General features: G+C 38.1%; 2 non-coding genes across 2 annotated transcripts; both read right to left on the bottom strand.

Annotated features, from left to right (window-relative positions):
• Positions 1-9,571: 9,571 nt before the first annotated feature.
• Trnaa-ugc lies at positions 9,572-9,643 on the bottom strand. Its single transcript has one exon. It is a non-coding gene; the product is annotated as a tRNA-Ala (tRNA).
• A 349-nt stretch (positions 9,644-9,992) lies between these two features.
• On the bottom strand, positions 9,993-10,064 carry Trnaa-ugc. Its single transcript has one exon. It is a non-coding gene; the product is annotated as a tRNA-Ala (tRNA).
• Positions 10,065-11,271: the final 1,207 nt, after the last annotated feature.

Raw genomic sequence — 11,271 nt, 5'->3', positions numbered from 1 at the left:
CCATTCGGCAGAGATGGAATTATCTACCCGGAGTAGAACCCGAGAAATTTATATTTACTGGGTGCGACGGGAAAGCACTAGATCTTATATTGAGGAAAAACCTCGATTTTCCCAAGAGATTAACTAAATATCCTACATAGAAAATCCATTTGGGTGTCTATAAAGAAGGCTCCAAGAGGAATAGTATGTGATGTGGAAGTTACAAAATACGTGGAGTCGGAGAAAATAGCCTTGAAGACGATGATTTGGCTACATAGTTCCGTAGCCAATTTATCCTGCAGTTGAAGGTCAGAGTCCTCTATTTTGCCATATAATAACTATAGAGAGTAGTGTTGAGAGAGCAATCTAGAGGACTCTGTTGAAGGTCAAAATACATTTCCATCTATACTTAAGTTACGCAGTTAAAAAGAATTTTGGTTGTAAAACCTTACGAGTGAAACAAATGTATTGAAATGCAAAGATATTTCCATTATTTAATTTCAAACTACCGTGATTGACTTTAAATTTAGTTTATTTTTAAGAACAATTCTGAGATACTGAATACATTACTTTTTGCATTTTCAAAAATCTTTTCTGTGTATTTTTGATTTGGCTTTGTCAATGAATACATTTTATTACCTAATTATTCTAAAGTTGCTGGCCCAGCTTTGTGGGATTTCGTTATTATGATGAGAGTAAGAACGACTGATTAATTTGCCACACATTCACTTAACTGAATTCGATGCATACTGTGTCATTATCAAGGGTTCAGCTTCAACCACCATTCTTTTCTACTTTATGGCTTCTATCAGTTTTCAACCCCCAAATTGCATTCGATTGGGGTATTGGGTTATTTGGCGAGGTAAGACCACTTTTGAGATTGGTCAGCCGCCATTTCATTTTTTTTTTCTAATTTTCACCGCAAAACAAAATAAAATAAAACAACCATGAAAAAATGACGGCGTAGACAAAAAAACGGGTGCAGAGCGAGACGCGGAGAGGTACGGAATAGAAGGAAAACAAAGGCATGGGAAAGCATTTTCATTTTTTATATAAAAATATAATAGAAGAAGAGAGTGAAATGAGGTTAAATTCAGCTGATAAATGTTACTGAAGCCAATCAAAATTTATAGCGAGTGAACTACTACCAATGACTAAAGAATTAGAATATACACAGTCATTGTACAGCCATACACAAAAAAAAACAGAAACAGAAGAAGTATATAAGATTTGGAAATAAATTATTGAGATGGATACATTGAAGAACGGCTATGGAGAATACTGAACAACAGAGAGAGGTCTTAGGAACTCGTACAGAAATACGGATGTGGCTGTGATAAGAAGTAGGAGGATAAGGTGGCTTAATCATGTAACAAGAAGGGAGGAGCAGTGGCGTACCTATGGGGGAGTATAGTTTTCACCACCTTAACACGTGGAGAAAAAAGACGCCATTTCAACAAATGTAATCCATGTTCCCAATGCATTCAATTTTTTAAATATATTTAGGGCGCTGATGAGGTCAGAAAAGATGGGTTAGGAGTACATAATCCTGGAATCCCATATTCGGGTGCGCTTCATTGAAGGTTCGTTCACATGGATTATTTTACTAGTTTCACAAACTCGTGTGAACTTAATACGAGTTAACTTGAATTTAACACAAAAATTAATGAAATGGAGCTATTTTCAAGTGATTGAACAAACACCATCGCATCTCAATGTGATTTAAGCAATTGAAACAATATAAAACTTAATCGGTCAACAATGATTGAGGCTATGCACTTGAAGACACCTCATTTATCTATCATACGCCTCAAAACAAATCGGAATACCAGTACTTCACAGCAGCAATTCCTCATTATACGTCGGTCCCGGAGTGCGTTGATGATTTCTACATCTAAATAATCTCTTGTGAGCCGCCTAAAAGGCGTGTGGGAGGGGGTGTTAGGACACCAGCCGTTTACGCATAAAAAAGTGCTCGAAGGAAATGACGACTAGCATTTAAGTCCTTTATGGTCCGGGGGGAAACGATTTCCTATATCTATCCGTTCGGCAAAATACTTCTCTTAATCAATCGCTTTCGTCGGACCTGGAAATATATTGGGGCTATACGATATTCTCCACGTCGCTCTTAAAGATATTTAAAGTCTTAATTGCTCAGGCAATCTAACCGTAGCGAGCAGCCTCATAAGAGTCTCTAGCGGCTGCCGGTCTGATTCCCTTAACATTGGTGAAACACTTACTCTACGCCCGTAATAGTTTTTGATTTATGTAAGTGCACACAAAAACTACGAAGACAGACAATTTCGCGAAAATTTTCTCATTTTCAAAGATTTTTGTTATTGTTGGTACATGTTCTTTTTTTTCACTATGTAACGCATGGAAGATAATTATTGAATTATGGTGACCTAAACAAAGCTTCGTCTTCCAGGGTACCTAAAGCTCCAAATACTTTGTTTACCTATGTCTTTTTTTATGATATGGAATAATAAACATTATTATAATAGTAAAAGAAAAACATATCAGATGATCGGAAATTGTCTCTATCTCTCTTTCTCTCTACAGTCAAGAACTTGAAATCTCTCAATGCAAAACCGAAAAACACCCTTATTCACCAACTCTCGTTTCCCTCTAAATCACTCCAGATTGCACATAATCCTAATAAAAAATGAACAAAAGAAATAATAAAATCGCGGAAAAGACTGATGCACGGTCGCAAATAAAAAAAAATAATGAAGTAGAATCTCGCTCGCATGAATCGATCAAAATATCTCGGCTTCGGCCATTACAACGTATTCCCAAGCGTGAACGACATGAGGGATCTCCCCTTGACTTCCCTTTCCCCCCCCCTCTCAGTTCTCGCACACAAACACAAGGCGGTTTGCCTTCGAATTGACCGTCTCCGTTCCGCGGGGAGAGGGAATCACATCCCCTCTACATCCGATTCTTGGCGGAGCGGCAAGTGGAAAAATTGAAGGGAATCGAGGAAGGAGCAAAGAGGGCGACCAATGAGGCGCTATGGGATAAAGAGAAGCGGATAGCTTAACACAGGGTTCCCAAACTTCTCAATGTAAGGGCTACACTATACGAGGTGAGTTCAATAAGAAATGTAGCACATTTTCTTTCTCGGCCAATTTTGGCTGAAAAAACTTGGCGTTTCTTGTAAAACACTTTTAAAAAATTCCGCTTTGTCCTGTGCAGGGAAACGAAACGACAGTCAAAACAGCAAAATTTCAAAAGTTTCGTTCCCGTTGCAATAACAAGGATTATACTGCAAAAAATTTGAAAAAAAGTGGATCGCATTGCACTCATTACCGCATCGCGGACATTTTTGAAAACCGATTAAAATGTGACCGAAGTGGCAACAGAAATCAGCCTTCTATGGGATGGAATTGGGCCTCCTATATGCTGTCACCTTGAAGATTACGTCGAGAAATAATGATGTACAGCTTAAAGATTGAGGAATAGCATGGTGTATTTGAATGATGCATAAAACACATCTTTTTTCAGAAAAAATGTGTTGCATTACTTGTTGAACTCCCCTCGTATATTTCCATCATTTACGCGGGCAGAAGGCATAAAAAAATAAATCAGTGCGAATAGTTTAATTTCCTCAAAACTTTAGGGTACAGACATGAAAAAAATATCTTGCTGGAAAAAATCGGGGTAAACTTAATAGAATCCTGACTTTAGTTTTATGCAATCAAATAAGTGTGACAAATGATACTGTCGTTTTGACTTCAAAATTTCATATCTACATCTACATAATACCCTGCGAGCCACCTCTAGGGTGTTTGGCAGGGGGTGATCAATCACCAGCATGCAGCATGCATTTGGACTCCCACATGCACACCACATCGTCCAAAAAACGTCCCGTATACTAACAAACTATACTACTATATGCTGTTAGAAATAATAATTGAATTAAGAAACATGCATTAATTTTTACATGGGTTAGTAGGCTACACTACAAGTCATGCAATGTATTTACGAGTTCTATTGCTGCCGTTATAATCTCTTATTGATCGTGGAAAAAATGACATTCGGAATCTGTCTGCTCTACAATCTATCTCTCTTATTTTATTTATATGATCTGATCTTCCGTAGTATGTTGGCGTCCGTAAGATATGGTTAACTTCGTCAGAAAAGACACTGCTCTTGAATTTATCTAAAAGGTTTAGTCTATTTTTCAATCTACGGTCCGACAGAGATTCCCATCCGAGTTTATCTAAGAGGTCAGTTACACTAACAAGACTATCGTAACGACCTTTCACATACCTGGCAGCTCTTCCTTGCACGCGGAATTATTTGCATTTAAATCAGGTTCCAGATTAGATGAGATAATTGTAAGAATTGATTTTAGCGTATTAAGGTCTATTTATGTCGTTGTTTTCGTATGTAATACAGGGGAGGATCACACCCCTCCCCCACATCCGATTCTAGGAAAGAGCGGCAAGGGGAAGATGGAGGAGAGCAGGCGAGGGCGGTGGACGGGAGTGTTGGGAGGGGAGGCGGGAAACTTCACGCTCAGCCAAATCACCGCCAGCGCAACGCTCAATTTTTTACCATCCATCCTCGTACAAGGCACATTTCCTTTACCATATCAACGAGCAAAGGGATAAAGGGGCTGAAGAAAAGGCATAACATACCAGAAGAAAGATTGCAGTGCAAAAATTACATAGATAAAAAAGCTGATGTCCTCAGTTGTAATAGCATTATCATAAAGTCTTTTGGTCGGAGAATAATATAAACGAAAAATCAACTTAAGAGCTTATAAATAAAATGGTACATCCTACTCCACTTCATCATATCATATATTATTTATTAAAGTTCTTCAATTCACAGTAACACTATTCAGTGAAAAGTCAGTATTCAGTATTATTTTCCTTCCTCTCCCTCGTTTACCTAACATTCTACCCTCTAACACCGTTTTCAACATCCCTCCCCGCTAAGTACTCTTTCCATACATCCTTCTGTTTCTACTGTATCCCATCTAAAAGCTGAATCTCCTCACCCACTATGTCCAGCACTTCGTCGTTCCTCCTCCTCTCCGTCCATTTCACCTTTTCTTTCTTCTCACTTCATTCTTCTCCACACCCACATCTCGAATGCCTCCAGTATTCTCTCGTCCTCCTTCCTATGTGTCTAAGTGTCTCTAAGTGTCTATGTTCCTAAGTGTCTATTATTTCGCACCGTAAATCGCTATACTCCAGATAAGACTTTTCACTAATCTTTCCTGTAACCGTTCCTTTCCATATCATCAGTTGGTCTCAAGTGTGACCATCACCACATAATCCTACTGTTTATCTTAAAATCCTTCCTTTTACAGCCGTTTTATGGAAAGGGTGGGATGATGGTTAATTGTTAAGGATCTGTTGCTTAAAGACGACTTAACGATTTACTGTATATTAGCCGGGAATCCTGTGATGCATCTAGGGCAAAATCCTTTATTATGGACAAGCAAGACACCCGGTGATGCTCGGAAGCATAGTACCCAGTGAAGTGGGATACTTGGTACTCGGAATTCTTGATTACCTATGTAGGGTTTTAATGTTTTCTCTTTGAATGTGTCAAGAGGAGTGCCTACTCGGCAGGATGTCCGACCGAAGAAGTCTTATGGCTGAGTAAAAATCATTAATGAAGCGACGACAAAAAAGACGCGTTGGACGCAACCGAAAGTAGCACTACTGGCTTTGGGAGTATGATATGCGCTAAAGATACTAACTTTGGCCGCAATCCATGCAGCCGTAAGGAAATGCATAGTGGGCAGACAAACAAGCACCCTCTTTTATTCACATAGATATAATGAAACCCATTTAAAACAAATTAGAACGATGGTCAACTAAAATTCGTTATGAGCGAGTTTTACTGTAATATTTTTTTGAATCCTCAGCCTTCAGCGATCAGCGAGATTATGAGCTGAGATGGAACGAACAGGGAAAGAGAAAGGAATGAGATTGATGAACGAGGAGAATGAAACAAACTGAAACAGAGCGGTAATGGAAAGAAGAATGGAAGCGAGGGAACAGAAAAACAAGAAACGGATTGGATACTGGGAAAAATAGGGGGAGAGGTGATCGCGTACATGTATAAAAAAAAGAAACAATTGCCGTCTTCCTTCCGTTCCTCCGCGACAAACGAGCATGTCGGAGAGGTCATTGGAAAGCGCCTCAGCGGACAAAAAAATATATAAAGCCGTTGGAGGGAAAATCGAATTTGGAACGGAAGTCTCCGGGCGCGCGGAAGCCAAGAATGAGGAGAAGGGAGGAGTATACGTTATATTCTCTTTTTTTTGCTCTCAGGGGGAGCGAGAAAAGACAGGACTGAAATGCGATTGAGGGGAGAGAGAATGGGAGAAAAAAAATAACATAATGCGCCCTCGTTCTGATTTCGAACATGATAGTAGTCGCAAACCGCGCATCATGCGTTTTATTAAAGGGCATTGACTAAACGGTCAGCGTAAAGAGCAGCCATTTCCGTTTCCCCACCCACTGTCTGGGAAAACACGGCCTCGCCATTGGTGAACAGGTGCGGGAGTGTGTGGAGATTGGATTGCATTTATTTCCAATATTACCTCGGATGGATGATTAAGGATCGGGAAAAAAAATTCGAAGGTCGGTTTAGCTTCTTCCGATCAATAATATGCGTGGCAATTACGATAGCAGCTCAATTCCTTTTCAATATAAACTGGTGTCGTCCCAGAAATCGTGAGTTTGGAAAATATATTCCTTAATGTCCACAGATTCCTTGCAATCAATAATGATAATATTTCACGATAAATGTAAAATGAGATAGAATTAGGAGTGAATAAAAAGCCAGTTTTCTGATTTCCTAAATGACTATGTAATTCTTTTTAGTCATCGTTTTTGTAAAAATCCTTATTAAATTGCATATATTCACAATATATTATAGTCTTTTTCTCCAAAGTCTAAACAGTTTGTCGCGGTCTGGACTGCTTTCGGATGGTTTACTGTTAATATTTACCTTTTACAAATAAAATATTTTATGTAAAATTTTACTTTAATTAGTTATCATTTATGCGTGGACTTAAACCATTTGAATAGTTGAGCACGGTGAGTGAAAATAGGTAAATTATGGCCAAAATTCCAATTTAGCATTGTTGGATAAAATTTTTAAAAATCCTTCTCATGACTCATAATTAACTGTAGTTTAAGGAATATGGTAGGCTTCGGAATCGTGAGTCCGGGAAAGATATTTCATAATGTAAACAATAAATATTCTTTGCATGATAAATGAAAAATGAGATAGATTGAGTGAATAAAACTACTGTTATAGGATCTCTTTAATGAAACTGTTCCATTCCCGCAGGCATAAAATAAAATACAGACGCATAAAATGATAAAATGTGTCATTATAAGTACTTGTACTAGTAGTCACTTATAAAAGGTGTCATAATAGTAGATCGTGTTTTATAATCCTATTAAGATAATTGTATCTTGGTCCCAGCAGGTAAGTATAAATAGAATTGGGCGTTTTACGAGCAATAAAATTAAATTAAGAATTTTCACCGACAGGAACATCCTCAAGAATTTTGAAGATCGATATAAAGGCGGTGTGATCTGAAAATGATATTACTTACCTATTCTGTTATTTATCAGGACCTACTCCTCGATTTCCACAGGATAGCTAAGGAAAATGCCTCGTAGATCTGGACTTGGTGGCATGGTGAAAGGGGTATGACGTATTATTCAAGCGAAGAAGTTAAGCCTGAATCAAATGATCATTTTGTCCATGCCTTTCGAGGGATAGTTCCCAGCGATCGCTCCAACGGTGAAAAAATGACCGATTTACGCGGTCACATTCTGCGATGGATCAAGGGATGGAAATCACATCCCTTTTTCCATCACTCGGTACGTCCTTTTTTCCGTCGCTTAAACCATCGCTGGCACCATCCTTCAGCCGATCAGAACGCACGGCCACTGACAAAGATTATAAAGACACGCTTGGCTTTTAATTGAATAACAGTTGAAATTACGGAAAGATTTTAAAATAAACGATGGAAAAAGGGACCGAGGGAATAATTTTGTGATTCGGAAAAAGATGGGTCGAGCAAATACAATAAAAATGCATCGAAAAACTGCCAATACTATTGAAATATCCATGCACTCTGGTAGCAATGGAAATAAACCTATATTGAATTGAATTGAACTCATCATTATTTCAGTGACCTGAAGAAGCCGTTTACAACGTCGACAAAGCTTTTGTCCAGAGGGAAAATGAAAAGACAATCCCGGAAGATCTTTATTTTAATTTACATCAACCCAGAAAAGCCTTCATAAAGAATGCGAAGTGTATGTGAAAATCAACGCCTCTGAATAAAAATATTCTGTAATGTCATTTTTAGGTATACTTATCCACATGATATTCTTTTATTTTCACTCATATAAAAATCAATCCTTGACCTCATAGGGTTCCTTCCATTCATCGACACACGTCGACACAATTCGACCTTAGTCGCGATTTTCGTGTTCCATTCTATGTGAGTCGCTGACTGTTGTGACACAAGTCAATAAACGATTATGCGCTGGAAATTGGAGTTATAACCAGTTACCGTGAGGCGACACTAGTCGACGCGTGAGTCACAAGAATGGAAAGATCTCATAATATGTTATCTTGATCATTTCTTCAAACTTTTAGCAGCTGGATAATTATTAATAAGATTCCCCAAAAATCGACACGTGACACTTATCGGATAAGAAGCAAAAGCATCTATTATCGACCCACGGCAATAAAAGTGTTAAATGGTACTTGTTTTGGCTCCCAATGAGGACATGTTGGTAGTGACAAGAGTTTCACCCGGTATCCTAGGAGTGTCTTTATGCTTAAAGTACATTGATCACGCCCAACATCGTAGTCTTTTATAAAAGTTCGGTCTCTCTTCGAGAGCCGCGATTGGTACAAATATACTAAGTATCCATGAGCAATGTCACATTAAAGACGAGGGTATTAGCTTTTAACCAAGACTGTTTTATTCGAAGACTCGAAGGATACCGGGCATTGTCTCCATTTACGCGGTGGTCTAGATACCCTTCATTGAAGACGATGTACCCTTCATCCAAGCTCCCCGGAAGCTAACGCCACATTATGCTACCTGTAAATTATCATTCATGTTTATGAATTTTCAGAGTAGCGTTAAATGCCGTCGATATATTTCATTTATGGAAGACGATCTCCCTGTACTTGAGAACATTTATGACACCAAAAGCAAAGGTGATTACTAGTAGAGTACTAGCAGTAAGTTGTAAAGATGTAATAATTATGTCGTATATATTTATCTCGCGAAATGAAGCCTAAGGAGCCCTAATGTAGTAAAAATCGAAGGAAAATATAGATAACAATATCCTGATTTTTCTCTCTCTAGAGCTACTTAAAAACTGAGGTGAGGGATAACTATGTTTGTGCAAATTCAACAGGTAAATAAGGTCAGTCCATGAGATTTCCTGGGTTACATTTAGATAGTTCATGCACACCCACGCCCTGAGTGGTGTAATCTCAGCTGGGCTGACTTAAAACACGCGAACTCTTGGTTACAGGAGGGTGTTTCCCCACCGCCACAAAGGTGGGAAAAAAATTGTGGAGATGCCGGGGATCGAACCCGGGACCTTTCACATGCAAAGCGAACGCTCTACCACTGAGCTACATCCCCACCTACTTCATTTAGAAGATTAAACCCGATTTGTCGGCAATCGCGGTTCCTATGGGCCAACTGCACAGAAAAGAAATGTTTGGATAAACGTAATAGCCTCTGATTCCTTAAACATTTCCGCACGAAATACAATGCGAATTATAATAAAAACAACTAATTAAAAAACGTCATCGCAAACAAAAAAACGATGTTGGTAAACCATACGAAAGTTGATAAGGATTGATAATTAAAATCCCGCACCTACTGCCACGAAAAAAATATCATCTATAACTAAACCTTACCTATTTACTACCAACTATACGGACCACAAATAAGATTTACCCATCGCTACCAAAGCGGGAAAAATATATGGAGATGCCGGGGATCGAACCCGGGACCTTTCACATGCAAAGCGAACGCTCTACCACTGAGCTACATCCCCATGTCCAGATTAGGCCAATGAACTCCGTTTCGTAGATGATATAATCGACTCAATGATTACGCCATGTGTGAAACCGCGTTATGGTTCAAAATTTTCGCAATTTAAAAAGAGGACAGATAAAAGTTTTATTTCATTCGTACATCATGTTGTTCCACCATATTTCGCCTATAACGGTTAAACTTATGTGGTAAAGTGTACTGTTCCGTTTGGATATGATAAAGATTATCTTGGCATTAGCCATTTTAATGGAAAATGTATAATTTCAACGTGTAGTGAAAAATAGAAGGAAAATATAAAAAACGATATCTCGATTTTTTCCCTTCTAGATGTTCTAACAAACTATGGTGAGTGGCAAATATGTTTGCGCATATTCAACAGGTAAAAATACGGTCATTCCATGAGATTTCTTCGACCCTAACCCGACCGTCTTTGTGACTAGCTAGGGATATTTACCCAAATTTAATAGTAATGAACAATACCATATTTAATAGTATTACACGTACCAATTAGTGGAAAAGTTAGGAATCAGTAAGTTTGAAGCATCTGAAATTTGAGCGTGTCCACGTGTAGTTATATACATCTACAACTCTTAAGTTAATTCACAGATAACATGAAAACTTACGTTTATGAAAGACAAATAATTGTAAATTTAAACTGCAAGTCAACGTTGCCCGTTTGCATACATTTTCAAACTAATGGAGGTTGACTTTAAATATTTATGATGAGTATATCAAAACTTCCTCTCTTCAATAAAAAAATGAATTACTCTTCCATTGTATTACTCTATCCCATGAAAGTATTCTGAATAGGGACATTACCCTAAAAAAGGCAGAACTAATTTAACATTCATTAAAATTCCATGAGGAATGTACCGTTTATAGACGTACACATTAGGGTGCCTCGTTTTGCCACTTTTTTTAAGGAGCGAATCGTAATACCCGGCAAAAGTTGCGTACCCGGGTGGCTATTACAGATATGATTTTTTTTCAAAATCGGTTAATATCTTCTGTTCACCGTTTTGTCTTGAAATTTCGAAAATTTTAACGAAAAACGTTAGAAATGTAAATAATTTAAATTTGATTTTTGTTTAAATTTGGTCACTATTTTTTCCAGTGGAGTATAACTTAGTTCTTTTCTTGATATAATAGACCAAATACGTCAGATCTATTGCTTTTAATTGTGCACTGCACATTCGGGTGGGTCGATA

Source organism: Ischnura elegans, chromosome 7 (genome assembly GCF_921293095.1).
Source record: "Ischnura elegans chromosome 7, ioIscEleg1.1, whole genome shotgun sequence".
Classification (NCBI taxonomy): domain Eukaryota; kingdom Metazoa; phylum Arthropoda; class Insecta; order Odonata; family Coenagrionidae; genus Ischnura; species Ischnura elegans.
This window is presented reverse-complemented; position numbering and strand designations above follow the sequence as displayed.